Source organism: Symphalangus syndactylus, chromosome 22 (assembly GCF_028878055.3).
Source record: "Symphalangus syndactylus isolate Jambi chromosome 22, NHGRI_mSymSyn1-v2.1_pri, whole genome shotgun sequence".
In the NCBI taxonomy this organism is placed as follows: Eukaryota; Metazoa; Chordata; class Mammalia; order Primates; family Hylobatidae; genus Symphalangus; species Symphalangus syndactylus.
In genome coordinates, this window is record NC_072444.2 from 19857359 (window position 1) to 19873265 (window position 15907).

The following is a 15907-nucleotide window of genomic DNA, read 5'->3' on the forward strand; positions in this document are numbered from 1 at the left end:
TGGCCTAGGACACTCCCAGTTTTCAATTCCCAGGAATACTCCCCCCTGCCCCTACCCCACCACCCTACGGAACACAGATGGAGCAGAAAACTCAACCCATTAGCCCATAGAATTAAGAAAACAATCAATAGCTGTTGTTTTAAACCTCAAAGTGTTGGGGTGTGTTGTGATGCAGCAATAGATAACTGGAACAAGTCCCTAATATGTGCCAAGCACTGGACTCAGCCCTTCCTGTAAGAATTTGTAATCTGTATGACAGTCCTGTAAGATGGTTTGATTACCCAGTAAGGGAAGGAAATGAGGCTCAGACAGGCCAAGTGATAAGTCAAGTTCAGGCATGAAGAAAGGGGTGAAGCTAAGGTTCAAACCCCAGTCTAACTCTAGCATCGAAGCTTGGCGAGAACTGTCACCACGAAAGCCCTGGGTGTTAAGACTGCCACTTAGCAAATAAGAACTCACAGTTCAGAAAGATGTGACTTCCCCAAGGCCACACAGCAAGTTAGTACACAGGGCTACCTCTGTCATTCTAAGGTAAATCATACAAGTATCTATATCAGTTATCTAGTGCCATAACAATGTTGCACAACAAACCAGCCCAAAACTCAGTGGCTTGAAACAACTGGCATTTTAAGCATCTTAAGCATCTTAAGCATCATAAGCATCTTAAGCTTATGAGTCTGTGGGTCAGTTGGATGGCTCTGGTTTGTGTCTTGGGGTTGGTTGACTGATCTGGGCTGGCTTCAATTAGGGCAACTCAGCTCCTCCCCATGTCTCCTCTCCACTAGGTAGCCAGGAATGTTCTCCTGACAACAACGGAAGTGCAAGAGCATGCCTTGAATGCTGGAAATGTACAAGGTCTAGACTCTGAACTGGCCCATCATTGCTTCTACCACATTCTATGGCCACGGCACATCATAAAGCCAGACCAGGTACAGAGGATGGGAGATCACCTCTGCCTCTTGAGTGAAAGCAACTTCAAAGTCTCATTGCAAAGCCTCTGGGTATAGGAAAGACTGAAAACTTGAGGTCGTTAATGCAATCAGTTTATCACAATAGAGTCTCTACCAGGCACCAGGCACCAGGCAGGGTGCTGGGTGTTTTACACTTGTCATTTATTTATTGAGTAATTCCTATAATTTAATTACATATTGTTATTAGTCTCCATATCCCAGTTAGAGACGCGGAGTCAGGTGAAGATTAAGCAACTAGCTCAAGGTCAGACAGAATAAGTGGCAAAGCCAGAATTCAAGGCCAGGGTCGCTTTACTCCAAAGTTTGTGCCCTTAACAACTGAGCCACCCCCTAGTTCCTGCACTAAGCAGCCAGAAGTTTCTGCTGATGCGGCGGGAAGTCCTATGCACAGAGATGAAAGCCTCTTTGCCCGGCAAGGCAGCTCTGCTGACAAAGGACAGGCTTCCTTTGGAGTCAGCCCTCTGGGAGGGGAGCAGGCGGGAGCCATTGTCAGGGAGGGAAGGCGGCAGTGGAGAGCCTTCCCTAATCATGCAGGCAGGGGCGGGAACCCCCAAACCTCACCTGCATCCATGGATCCCAAGGAAGCATGGGGTTGAGAAGACAAAGGCTGCCTGAACTACTAAGGAACCAGGGATTATCCAGGCTAAGGGCTTCCGGGACAGATGGAGAAACTGAGGCCGGAGGGGTGCAGAGACTTAATGGAGCCACACAGCCAGATGGAGGCCAACGGGACCCTGAGTACTCGTCTTGCCAGCTGGTAGCCCAGCTCATCCCTGAGTCATGTTGGGGGCCTCTCTGGGTGCTCCTCCTGAGAAAAGGGCCCTATAAAAGCAGGGGTCTTCCAAGGTCTCACATTGCCTGGTCCTTGCGTCTTCTGGGGAAGTCAGGCCTTGGGGAATGTGGAGCCCGCAGAGCTATTTCTGGGTCTTTTTTCAAGGAGATTCTTCTGAACACAGCGCCCATTGGCAAACACCATTTATTACGTCTGCTCCTGGAGCTCCGCTCCCTGAGACAGATAATGCTCCTTATCTCCACCTGGAGAGCAGGGTGCAGGAGGCCCAGAATGAGATGCCTGCTTTAGTGATAAGGCCTTGGAAGCACCAGCCTCTGAAGCTGTGAGCAAACGCAGCACGCGGGCAGGCATGGCATTTGCATAGGGGATTTCACAAAGTGCAGCTCTGGAAGGCTCCATGGAGACCCCCTGGCAATGTAGAGGACTCTGGGGACACGTGCCTGAGACACCATGCAACTCAGGCTTTGCCTCTGCCCCTGACTCCTCAGATGACCTTGAACAAGTCATCTGGGTCCCCTTCCCCCACCTGCTCAAGGAGGGGTATGGACCAGACTAGGGGTTTTCAAAGTGCATTCCTTGGGACCCCAGGGTTCTCCACAATGGCCTCAGGGCATCTTAAATAGGAGGAAGAGAAAGTGGCACCCTGTCCCTGACCCTGACTGCCACCAGACCAGACCTGCTCTAATCTGTGTGATGTGCCGGGAGTCCATGGAAGATGTCATTTCAACAAAGGATTTCACTACTTTAAGGGAAGTCCAGACTAGATGGGCCATGAGGATCCTCTGGGGGTCTAGGGCGGTAACGAAGAGGTGGTGGAGAGACAAGACTGAGGCTGCAGGATGGTTTGAGGTGGGGGGGGGTCAGGACTAAGAGTGGGCACAGCCCCTACCTAGCAGAGCTATGGCCACCTACTTCATCTCCTCCCACTCGACGCCTCCCCAAGGCTCCCTGTCTTGGAAAATATAGTGCCTGCCTTTCACCTGGGTGGTCTGGTCTGGAAGGCCGAGCTGCAGAGGCAGGGGATGGAAGTAGGGATGCAGGGGACGTGATGGTGGGGGTCGGGGGGCAGGAGGGACATCTGGTTGCTAATCCTGACCCAACTCCTGCCCAGCCAAGTAACCTGGGGCTTGTTTCTTTACTTCTTTGAGTCTGATTTCTTCCCCTGTAAAATGCAGAGGAAAGTAACAACTGCCTTGTAGAATTGAGAGGATCAAATAAGATGTTAAAGTGGCCAGGTGTGGTGGCTCACGCCTGTAATCTCAGCATTTTGGGAGGGATGTGGGAAGACTGCTTGAGGCCAGGAGTTCGAGACCAGTCTTGGCAAAGCAGCAGAAGAGCTCCCCCTTCTCAAAAAAATAAAATAAACAAAAGTAGCCAGACATGGTGGCTCAAGCCTGTAGTCCCACTGCTTGGAGGGGAGAGGGCGACATGAGCCCAGGAGTTCAAGGATGCAGTGAGCTGTGATTGTGCCACTGCACTTCAGCCTGGTGATATGGCTGTGATATGGTGATTGGCTGTGTCCCCACCCAAATCTCCACTTGAATTATATCTCCTAGAATTCTCATGTGTTTTGGGAGGGATCTAGCGGGAGGTAACTGAATCATGGGGGCCAGTCTTTCCCATGCTATTCTTGTGATACTGAATAAGTCTCACGAGATCTGATGGGTTTATCAGAGGTTTCTGCTTTTGCTTCTTCCTCATTTTATTTTGCCACCACCATGTAAGAAGTGCCTTTCACCTCCTGCCATGATTCTGAGGCCTCCCCAGCCACGTGGAACTGTAAGTCCAATTAAATCTCTTTTTCTTCCCAGTTTCAGGTATGTGTTTATCAGCAGTGTGACAACAGACTACTATACTGGGTAACAGAGCAAGACACAGTGGAAAGAAAGGAAAGAAAGAAAGAAAGAAAGAAAGAAAGAAAGAAAGAAAGAAAGAAAGAGAGAGAGAGAGAGAGAGAGAAGGAAGGAAGGAAGGAAGGAAGGAAGGAAGGAAGGAAGGAAGGAAGGAAGGAAAGAGAGAAGGAAGGAAGGAGGGAAGGAAAGAAAGAAAGAAAGAAAGAAAAGAAAGAAAGAAGGAAGGAAGGAAAGAAAGAGAGAGAGAAAGAGAGAAAGAGAGGAAGGGAAGGAAAGGAAGGAAAGAAAGGAAAAGAAAGAAAGGAGGGAGGGAGGGAGGAAGGAAGGAAGGAGGGAAGGAAGGGAGAGAGAGAGAAAAAGAAAGAAAGGAAGGAAGGAAGGAAGGAAGGAAAGAAAGAAAGAAAGAAAGAAAGAAAGAAAGAAAGAAAGAAAGAAAGAAGAAAGAAAGAAAGAAAGAAAGAAAGAAAGAAAGAAAGAAAGAAAGAAAGAAAGAAAAAGAAAGGAAGAAAGAAAGTGAATATGCCCAGCACAGGACTGGAACAGAGCAGGTGCTCATCAAGAAAGACACAAAAATGCCCAGCCATGGTAACTCATGTCTATAATCCCAGCATTTTGGGAGGCTGAGGTGGGTGGATGACTTGAGTTCAGGAGTTCGAGACCAGCCTGGCCAACACAGCAAAACCCCAACTCTACTAAAAATACAAAAATTAACCGGGCCTGTTGGCACACACCTGTAATCCCAGCTACTCTGGAGGCTGAGTCATGAGAATCACTTGAACCCAGGAGGTGGAGGTTGCAGTGAGCCAAGATCGTGCCACTGCACTCCAGCCTCGGTGACAGAGCGAGACTCCATCTCCAAAAAACATGGAAGACACAAAAACATGGTAGTCCAGCTGTGGTCTTGGAGTCTAGGGACTGAGAGGGACTATTACTGCAGGGTACCCCTCAGCACTCCCGGGCCAGGGGTGGGGGACTGAGTGACCCAGCAAGGCAGAGATGCAGGTGTGCACCCTCCTTCACGCCTATTGTTTCGTCCCTGCAAATCCACAGCTGGGATCACCCCAAAAAACAATGGCAGGGGAGTTCCTGCAAAGGAGCACCCCAAGCTGTACTAAGACAGGGCCAGAGATTCAAAAAAAAGAAGCCCTAAACGCCAGGGTGGTCCATGCAAAACACTCATTAGGGAACTTACAGAGCTCTATGACAATCCTCTGAGGGACCGTGAGAGAAAAGGGGCATCTACTGAGGTTATGTCAGCAGCGAGGGGGTGAGGTATGGAATTTACATGAGGGCTTAAGGAATTTGGCTAAGAGTTGGGACAATTTCTTTCTAGTAACCCTAGATATCTTTGTCAGTGCCTAGGAATGTTCAAGGCACTGAAGCTGCTGTGCCTTGGGTTCAAACCTGCTGTGAAAAAAACTTGAAGCTGGCTGGGTCACAGGCCCTGGGTCAAGGCACTCTGATTTTTGGTCAGCACACAGAAAAAAAGCCGGGGACACTGGCGGATTCTACCCCTCTGCAAATCCTCTCACTGCCCCTGCCATGCCTTCTTCAGCCGCTGCTGCAGGGCCCAATTCTACAAAGACCTCCAACAACATCTTGCAAGGGTCACCTCACAGCACTTGGAACTCCTTCTCTGAAGCAGCGGAGGGACTCACAGATGCACAGTCCAGACACAGGGGAGTTAACACCCGTGGGGCCACCTCTACTGGCAGGGACACAGGCTAATGGGTAAATGTTCCATCCCCCTGGTGGACAGTTCAGAGATGCATTTCCTAAGGCATCTCAGAATGTTCCAGCAAGAGGGACCATTGTCCCCCACAGCAAAGGCTAACTTGTAGCACTTGAATCCTCTCTTCTCTTCCCCTGGTTCCCAGAATCAAGCCCTACATAAACTACCTGTACCAAGCACTGTCTTGGGGTCTGCCTTTGGGATGGGGGACCCCAAAATGAGAGAGATACGCTCCAGGAAATGAGTCTCTAGGGCGATGTGCCTTTGGTGCTGCCTGCCAGGCAGGTTTACAGGGATTCTTCTGGGGATACCCCAGGGCCCACCAACAGCCACCAACTGGCCATCTCAGGGTCAGGCCACACCACCAGCCACCAGGTGGAGAGGGGGCTGGGAGCACCATCTGCAGGTGGAGAGGGGGCTGGGAGCACCAGCCAAATGTCTCCTGAAGCCCAGCTCCCTGGCAAGCTCCAGGAGAGTATCATTGCCCCAGCAGAGAAGATTCTACAAGCTTGAGGGATTAAAAAAACTTTGAGGGGCCAGGCGTGGTGGCTCACGCCTATAATCCCAGCACTTTGGGTGGCTGAGGTGGGTGGATCATTTGAGGCCAGGAGATCAAAACCAGCCTGGCCAACATGGTGAGGATGCCATCTCTACTAAAAATAAAAAAAATTAGCCAGGCATGGTGGCACAGGCCTGTAGGCCCAGCTACTTGGGAGGCTGAGGTAGGAGAATTTCTTGATCCCAGGAGGCGGAGGCTGCAGTGAGCTGAGATTGCATCTCTGCACTCCAGCCTGGGCAACTGAATGAGACTCTGTGTCAAAAAAAAAAAAAAAAAAAAAAAAAAAGGGTTTGAGACAAAGGGTTATTTATGCCTCAGGGAGAGAGTCAAGAGGACCCACACCCTGAGCCCCCAGCTGCCTGCACTCCCCTGGGAATAATGGAGGCTGCTAGAGAATCCCTGCGGAATCCTGAATCCAGCTTCACCTTGAAGCTCTTTGCAAGATCAGAACTACCGCAGCCACAGCCAAGCACGAGCAGGACTGAGAAAGAGAAGGGCAAGGGGAGCTCAGGCAGGCCACGGAACCCCAGCTCCGCCACCTTCACGCTGCATGACCTCAGGCAGGTGACTCAACTCTGAGTATCCACCCCATGGGGTGTGATGAGGAGCAACTGAAGTTAGAGGTGGGAGGGGTTAGGTTGGGGCCTAGTAGATAGTGAGAGCTCAATGAATTCAGCTAAGTCTGTATGTGGACATTGTATACTGTTACTTCTCTAGTGTCAGAGGAGGCATTATTATACCCATTGTTCAGATACAAAGCCCAAACCAGAGAAGATAAGGAACTTGTTCAAAACCACAAACTTGGAAGTGAGTAGAGCTGGGATTCAAACCCAGGTCTGTGTGACGCCAAAGTTTATCATGGGACCACGATGGCAGACCTTCCCTTCTCACTCAAACAGGTCCTTTTTTTTTTTTTTTTTTTTTTTTTTTTTTTTGAGACAGAGTTTTGCTCTTGTCGGCCAGGCTGAAGTGCAATGGCACGATCTCAGCTCACTGCATCCTCCACCTCCTGGGTTCAAGTAATTCTCTTGCCTCAGTCTCCTGAGTAGTTAGGATTACAGGCACCCGCTACCAGGCCCAGCCAATTTTTGTATTTTTAGTAGAGACGGGGTTTCGCCATGTTGGCCAGGCTGGTCCCGAACTCCTGGCCTCAGGTGATCCACCCACCTCAGCCTCCCAAAGTGCTGGGATTACAGGTGTGAGCCACCTTGCCCGGCCTCAAACAGGTCCTTTAAAAAGAATCCCTATAGGAAGCTTTCCTGGATTCATTAGCAAACAGCTAAGCCCTTGCCCCCTTTTCACCTCCAACCTCATAACCCAAACTCTGGCGTCATTCTCCAAAGGACCCTGTCAGTGCTAGAAGTCTAAGAGCAGGGACCACACCTCCTATTTGGGCCCCTTAATGGATGAGCATGAGTCGGGGAGGTTCAACCCCATGCTGCCCCTCTCACTGGCTGTGTGACAGGGGTAAGTGTCTTCACCTCTCTGAGGCTGTTTTCTCGACTGTTTAAGGTGAATCATCACATAGGGCTGGTGGGAAGATCCAATGAGACAGCATATAGAGAGAGAACACAACAGTAGGTGCTCAGGATTCCACCCCGCACCTCAGACAGGAGTGGGGCTGGCTGTAGGGGTGGAAGGAGGCTGGATTTCCCAGCCCCACCATGGAAGGAGCTAGCTAGCCTCCAAGGCCCCCATGCAAAATGCATCTGCTGCAAGAAGCCTCAAGGTGGATCATTCAGCAACTCCATAGGCAGAGTCAAGGTCAAGGCCAGCGGGCTCGAGATTTAGTTGCTGCAGCAGAACATTGGCCCATGCACTTCTCAGAGAGTGACTCAGCCCTTTCCAGGCGCAGACAGTTCACAGCAGCAGGGGGCAGGAAAGGGGGCTGACCCTGAACTTTCCTTCTCTAGACCAGCTCTGAACCCCCAAATCTCTTCAGCCCCGCTCTCAGCACCAACACCCCTCACAGCCCCTGCTGGCCACGGGAGGGAATGGTTGGGAGCAGACAGTGTGGAACAGGACTACCTACGTTCAAAGCCCCGTCCTACCGTTCCCAGCTGTGTGGCCTTGGATGAGTGACTTTCCCTATCTGTGCTTTAGTTTCTTCTACCAAAGAAGGTTTCACAACAAATAACTGAGCAAATCCATGTAAATCAGTTAGAATAGGGTCTGGCATCTAGCAAATGCTCAATAAATACTAGCTGTTCTTATTCGGGGTTCTAACCAAGGTTCCTCCACAGTCTTCTTCGTGCGCCACCCCACCCCCAAAAAGTCCGGGCAGCTGGGGCATTCAGTGCCTAGCTTCTGACATAGGCAGAAAATGTGGAAAAAATCAGGAGGTTCGTCTGAAAGCAATGGTTATTATCACAAGCCAGCTAAGGAATCCCCAGACCTCCATGAAAGCATGGGCATCTGAGACAGAGGGAGTCTATGCTGCCATTCCCAAAGGAAGCAAGGAGACCCCAAAGTCCCTGCGTCAGCACAGCATGAGAGCAGAAGAAATGACTGCCTGAGCGCCTGTGGGTCAGGCAGAGGGCCTGACTGCCTGCTACATTCTCACATCCCAGATGGAGAATGTTTTCTATACACAGAGAGCCGTGGGACCAGAAGAGCCTGTAGGATCAGGAATGGAGAGGCACAGGCAGTGGCCAAACAGATCAAAGACTGACAACCACATCACACCGAGAACCTCATAGGTGCCAGTGCAAGATGCAATCCAAAGGGGGAAACGTGGTGGGGGTCCCTGAGCTGACAGAGACTAGGTTTTTGCCACTTGGTCATCTCAGAGTCTTGAAATGAAAACTAAACTCAGTTCTAGAACAATAAAGAGGGTTGCATTTTTCTTACATATGGCAGTTGGCGGACTGAGATGGATACTAATGACATGTAAGCATAAAAAATCAAGACCACGGTGGTGCCAGGTTTTCCCTGCTACGAGTAACACAGCCATGGATGGCTTTATATATCATTCAATGTCCATCTCTCCCATTATCTGAACATGAATTTCTGGAAATAAAATTTCTGGAAGTCAAAGGGTACAAAATGCTCAAGACTCTTAAAACAATGTAGAAGCTCTCACTTCCAGAAAGGTCATATTAATTTCTACGTTACCAGGCAGGAATAAACAAACTGCATCACTCCACACTCCCCAGCATCAAGAAACATGGTTTTTTGTTTGTTTGTTTGTTTGTTTGTTTTTGAGATGGAGTTTCACTCTTGTTGCCCAGGCTGGAGTGCAATGGCGTGATCACAGCTCACCGCAACCTCTGCCTCCCGGGTTCAAGCAATTCTTGTGCCTCAGCCTCCCAAGTAGCTGGGATTACAGGCATGCACCACCACACCCGGCTAATTTTTGTATTATTAGTACAGACAGGGTTTCTCCATGTTGGTCAGGCTGGTCTCGAACTCCCAACCTCAGGTAATCTACCCACCTCAGCCTCCCAAGGTGCTGGAATTACAGGCGTGAGCCACCACCCCCAGCCCAAGAAACACGGTTTTATTCACCTTTGCCAATTTGAGGGGCAAAAATTAGCCTCATCTCCATTTGTATTCTTTGGTTTCCAGAGTGAGGTACAACAGTGGATTTGGGGAAAGAAGTATTAAGACTGTGTGTGCCTTGTTCGGCATGTGTGTACACACAGGATTTTTGCTGTAAGAAACTCACAATGGCAAGACGGATCTCCTCTCCAGGGAACACTCCCTCCCCCAGCAGAGAACGCCATCCTGTCTCCTGGCTGCTCTGATTGTCAGTTTCCTCCTCCATGAAATGGGGGGAATAATATCTCTCTCGTAGGAAGAAAGGAGTGGGTATTTATTTGTCATTTGCCTCCTTGATATTCTCTTTTCTCTTCCTTCTTCCTCCCGTTGTTCTAAATTTCTTGCCCATGCAGTTTGGCCTTGAGAGGGCTTGACTGGCTTAGACCAATCAGTGTCTCCCACCTCTCCAGCCACGGCGATTGGCTCAGGAATGGGCCTGTGTCCCTAGTCTGACCAACCATAGGTCAAATCCTGAAACTGGGATTTGAGCTATTGGGTGGAATAGACCCTCTCGTTTACTCACAGATGTGGAGGAGGAAGCTGCTGGTGACTCTCTTGGAGGCAAGAGGGACATGCCCACTGTGAATGATGCTGACACTGAGGAAGCAGAGCCTAGAAATGGAGAAAAAGAAAACTCACTGGTCCTTTTCATACCAATCAATGCATTAGCAGCTGGATCAATCCTTGCCTGAAGCAGACACTACCTCTTTTTCAGTTATGCAAGCCAGTGGATTCTCTTTATTATTTAAGTCTTTTGAATTGGATTTTCTGACATTTGCAACCAAAACTGCAGTAATCGGGATGGGTATTAATGCAGAAAACAGGGCCCGGTTTGGCACAGAAATGACCTTTGGAAGATCACAGACTTGTGCACAGAGGGATAGAGCAGGCAAACTAAGAGCATGGGCCTCCATATCAGGCAGATCTGGGTTCAAAGCTCAGTTCCACCCGCTCTGTGCTCTGCTGTGTGAACCTGGGCAAGGGACTTTACCTCTCTGAGGCTCAGCTTGCCTAGCTGTAACTTAAGGATAATAACATCTGTCTTCTCATGGTTTGTAAGAATTAAAATAAAATCCATGTAAAGCTCTTTAAATTTCCTAGCCTGTAATAAATACTCAATAGATAATCCTTAGTATTTATTAAAGATGTTGTGACCATAATTTTATTAAAGATGTTGTTTCCTATCTCCCATGCTTGGCTATGAGCTCCTTGGGGGTAGGGGAGAGTGTGAGTTGCCTTCTGTGTCTACGACACCGGTCTGAATTATCACTTATTTGTCAACTGCATTTTGTATTTTGCCTCCTTGAACCCAGGAGCAAGTTCTCTAAAGGCAGGAGCAAGGACGCACGGCTGAGCTCTGCAGTGGGCAGATGGGTCACATGCCCCACGCTCTCCTAGATGCGTGAATCATAAGCCCTGCTGCACCTAAGAAGCACAACACCCAGCAGGATGCCATCACTGTGCTCCAGTTTTGACCAATGAAGAAACTAAGGCCTGGTATGGGGAGGTCAAAGGCCCCAGGGCCACCGTGGCAGGTGCCAGGACCCACGTCGGAGCCCAAGTCTGTCTGACACCAGGGTCCAGGCTCTCTACACAGGTCTGAGCTGGCATTCAAGACGGTGTGGGGCATCGGTGAGCTGGTGATTCACCCAACGGGAGAAGTGACAAAGGCAACCCCCGAGCAGACAGGACTGCAGGTTCAGGGGCAAACATCAGCTTCATTATTGTGATTGTTGGTGTGATTGATGTACAGTTAGACCTCAGTTCTGGTTGCTGCAGCTTGAGAGAGAGAAATGGTAGAGCTGATAAAGAGTAAATGGTCAAGAGGATTGGTGAGGAGGAGGCCTAGGCAGGTAGGTGGGGGAGAAGAGGCTGAGGAGTCGAGGCCTCTCAGTCCAGGGCTCCGGCCTCTGGCTCCTGGGAAGCTGGACAGGAGGGTGAGGAGCCTCTGCCCCTGACTTCACATCCTCCCCTCGAGCCAGTTCCTTTAGGTCCAGTAGGAGCCCCCTCCCGACTCCCACACAGGCTGTGAGCACACAGCGGGGGCAGTGGCTAAGAACCTAAAAAGGCCTAGAAAGACCTAGAATATTCCAGAAATTGATCCAAAAAGAGATATGGGGGGGATTCCCTCACCTGGGACACCGGAAAACAGGCTTCCTGGTGACTCAGCAGGACCACTGCAGAAACTGGGGCTCTGAGAATTGTGTGGCTCACCCAAGGCCCCACAGCTGGGCAGAGAAAGCCGATTAGACTTAGAGTCCATGTTGTTTCCTGGCACGATGAGCCTCCTTCTCAGAGGACATAGGCAGCTGGGCACCCCTCCGCCCGCCCTCCCTCAAAGGCCCTACCCAACGGGGACCAGGGCTGCCTGCACTGAGTCAGGCAGTGTTTGGCACCCACATTTGTCTCTGAGGCCTCAGATGGGAAATCCTGGTCTCCTACCCCCTCTGCAAGGCCAGGGCAGGCCTGAGAGGCTTAGCATACCCACTGGACAAATGAGGAAACTGAGGCTCATAGAGGATCATGACATGTTCCTGTTCCCCAGCCAGCAGGAGGCGCTACAGAAGTTAGATCCCAGGTCTGTTTCCACCTTCTGGTCCCCCCTGGGCAGCTCTGAGCTTCTGCTGCAAAGTCGGAGGCTGGAGGCCCCTCCCAATAGAGCCTGTGTCTGACAAGGTGGGGAGGGTCTGGAGCTTCCAGGCAGTGAGTTTCTCAGGATGCGGAAACACCAACTTGGGGAAGCCAGACACTCTCTCTCCTCCGAGGAGGCTATCGGAGGCAGAGGTGACAATTTACAAGCACCTTGGGATGATGGGGGAACCATCTCTGCAGACACCCAGTGCCTCTAAAAGCAATTTAACTTCACATCCCTTCCAGCTCAGCCACCAACCAGCCGCACCACCAGCAGCACCTTCACCTCTGCAACCCTGCCTCCTTGTCTGAAACTGAAGATGACAATGGCTGCACCCCACAGGACTGTTTTTAGGGTGGCTCCTGGCACTTCGCAAACACTCGGTAATGTGGGTTTCTTTTTTTATTATTTTTAAAAATTATTTATTTATTTGTTTATTTTGTTGTTGCTTACTCTTTTTTTTTTTTAATTTTTTATTTCCATAGGTTTTTGGGGGAACAGGTGGTATTTGGTTACATGAATAAGTTCTTTAAGTAATGCTGGTGTCTTTCCTGGCCAGAAGCAGCCACAGGCTCAGGCCCTGCAGCACCCCAGGCCTGTGCAACCCTCCCCTCTCTCTGTGGCTCCAGAGAGACCCTCGCTGTGCCTCTGGTACTTGTCTTCCCTCCCTGCCTTCCCAGAACCCAGAGTCACACACGTCCACTTTCTCAGGAGTCATTTCCCCCAGCCTTGTTCCCTGCTGTCCAACCAGGGCCTAGAGCAGGGCCCAGCCTGTTCTCAGAGCTCAGTGAATAACTGTCTAGCGACTGACCAACCAACAGGGAACACCAAATCCAGTAAGTTGCTGCCAGGAACCCCCTCCTCCAGGAAGACCTCCCTGACCTCCACCCAGGCTGGGTTAGGGGCTCCTCACGAGATCCCCTGACGCCCAGAACTGTAAAATAGTTATAAAATGTAGGTTCTGAGATCCAAGTCTCAGCTCTCACCGATTAGTTGTTTGTCTTTGGGCGAGTGGCATAACCTCCCTGTGCTTCCATGTCCTCACCTGTAAAATAAGAATAACAATATCAGTGTCTGCCAGAGAGCATCCTCATGAGGCATTACGGGACATGTACAACACGCAGAATGAGACCCAATGCATTCCGAGCACTCACAGGCGTGAGCGGTGTGTGTGTGGTCGCGGGGAGGGCGCTGTATCGTCTCATTTATTTGACTGCCTTCTGCCACCTGCCTGTGAATCTGTCAGCACCTGTAGCTGAGCCTGTCAGGTGTTGCTTCCCATCCCATTGCCGTCCCTGTGAGCCTGGCTGCTGACCTCAGCCTCCCCTCCAGCGGCTGCATCTGCAACTCTTCAGCAGCCCCCACCACCACCGTGCCCACATCTTCAGGGAGCTGAGCTGTGTGGGAGTCGACACCCCAAAGCCTGGCCCTCGGCCAATGACTGACAGGCCCCCGAGTCAGGACCAACTCCAGAGTGCCTTATGGTATGAGGCTGAAGCCACTCTCTCTGGGGCTTTTCTGGAAACCACACCCTGGCTTGGCTGCTCCCACCTCCCCGGCACCTCCCCCACTTCCCCGGCACCTCCCCCACTTCCCCCACTCCCTTGCTCTTTCTCCTGGGAGCACAGATTGTACCCAAATCTTCATGCCCCCTCGCAGCCACCTAAGACAGTGACTAACATCTGTTCACTTCTATCCCAGGCCTAACAGTGCCCAGACATGGCCCTGGACAGTGTGAACAGAGCAATGTCATCAGGAATAAGACTGAGGGAGTCAGCCTCAGCCAAGGGAGGAATCCTAAGAGGAAGAAGTGGAGGCTGAGAGCTGGTGGCCTCCCCGTTCCAGCCGCCTCGCTCTAAGCATGCGCAGCCCCTCCCTTGCCCGCACGGAGGAGCCATTTGCAGCCATAAATGTTCAATGGAGTGTCTTTAGTGCAGGGGCCTCCAGCTGCATAAGCAAGGTTGTAAAATTTAAAGGCAAACCAGGCTGGGATCCCATGGGCAGCCACGCTGACATCACAGACGGAGGTGGGGCTTGCGTGGAGGAGCAGGAGGCAGCCATGGCAGCACTAAGGCTGGGACAGAAAGAAGGGGCGTCTGGCCCCACCTGATGGCGGCTCACGTTTATTTGTTTTTTCGCCGTTGACCCGAAGGGAAGCAGGCCCTCCGTGAGACTGTGCCACAGTTCCAGGGGTGTAGATAGATCATCTTTTCCAAAGAGAATCAATGCTCCTCTCTGCTGGTGAACCAGCGACCCAGCATGGAATTGTACATGCTGGAGATGAACCAGCAACCCAGCACGGGATTATACATGCTGGGGCTTCAGCGTCAAGTGAACAAGATGAAGTCCTTGCCCGCCTGGAGCTTACATTCTAGAAGAAGGAAAAAAACAAAAACAAAAACACGCAAGTAAAAAAAAAAGTAAACCAAGAGAGTTATGATAATTTTAATACTGATCAGTGATGGAAAAATGAGATTGGGGCCAGGCATGGTGGCTCATGCCTGTAATCTCAGCACTTTGGGAGGCTGAGGCAGGCAGATCACTTGAGGCCAGGAATTAAAGAGACCAGCCTGGGCAACATGGCAAAATGCTGTCTCTACTAAAAATACAAAAATTAGCTGGGTGTGGTAGCGCATATCTGTAATCCTAGCTACTCGGGAGGCTGAGTCAGGAGAATCACTTGAACCCGGGACATGGAGGTTGCAGTGAGCCGAAATTGTGCCACTGCACTCCAGCCTGGGCAACAGAGCAAGAATGAAAAGAAAAGAAAAGAAAAGAAAAGAGAGAGAGAGAGGAAGGAAGGGAGGGAGGGAGGGAAAGGAAGGGAAAGAGAGAGAGGGAAAGGAAGCAAAGGAAGGAAACAAAGAAAAGAAAGAAAAGAGAAAAGAAAAGATGGGATTGGGAGGGAAGCCTGCTTCAGAAGGGAGAATCACAATGGAATGAGACTCCAGTAACATTTGTGGGACTTCTGGCTTCCTGAGTCCTCAGGAGGGAGGCGTTGGCCACAGAGTTCTTTGCTGCTGAGCAGAGGCCAGCTGTTCCATCAGCAGGCCACTCCAGCCTTCTTCCCTGCCTCCCTTCACTGCAAATCAGGCAGCTGTTTACAGATCAGGCCCATCTTTTCTTTCTTTTTTTTTCTCTAGCGTCAGTGTCTCATTCAGTCACCCAGGCCATAGTACAGTGGCATGATCACAGCTCACTGCAGCCTCAAACTTCCTGGGCTCAAGCGATCCTCCCACCTCAGCCTCCTGAGGAGCTGGGACTAAAGGCACATGCCACCATGCCCAGCTAATTTTTTTAATTATTTCTAGAGACAGGGTCTCAATATGTTGCCCAGGCCGGTCTCAAACTCCTGGGCTCAAGTGATCCTCTTGCCTCTGCCTCTGCCTCTGCCTCCTGCCTCCCAAAGTGCTGGGCTTATAGTCATGAGCCACTGTGTCTGACCTGGGCCCATCTTATGGAGCATCGCTGAGTCGGGAGTTCTCCTGGGAGAACACAAGTGGCCAGCCCAGCTTCCGGACTCCCCACATCATCACTGGTTATGCATGTGGACTCTGGAGCCACGGTCCAGGGTTCCATTATCACCTCTGCCATTTACTATCTGTGTGCCCCTGGGCAAGACACTTCCCTTCCCTGAGCCCCATTCCCTGCACTGTCGAATGGAAGTAATGACGGTACTCACCTGGGAGGATTCAGTGAGGCAGGGCATGGTGCGTACTCAGCCTGCCACAAGGCTAGTGAGTATTGTTTTTGCTGTCATTATTCCCTCCTTCCTGTGACCAGGGACGGCTGTACCGCCAACATAAGCTGATCCAGCAGGCTGGGAG

The 15907-nt window shown here is 50.8% G+C and overlaps 1 long non-coding RNA gene across 1 annotated transcript; it reads right to left on the minus strand.

Moving 5' to 3' along the window:
* Positions 1-9969: 9969 nt before the first annotated feature.
* Positions 9970-13600, minus strand: LOC129472599 (uncharacterized). The gene is made up of 3 exons (XR_008653990.2): positions 13235-13600; positions 13067-13125; positions 9970-10060 (listed from the first exon to the last, which is right to left on the minus strand). It is a non-coding gene; the product is annotated as an uncharacterized lncRNA (long non-coding RNA).
* Positions 13601-15907: the final 2307 nt, after the last annotated feature.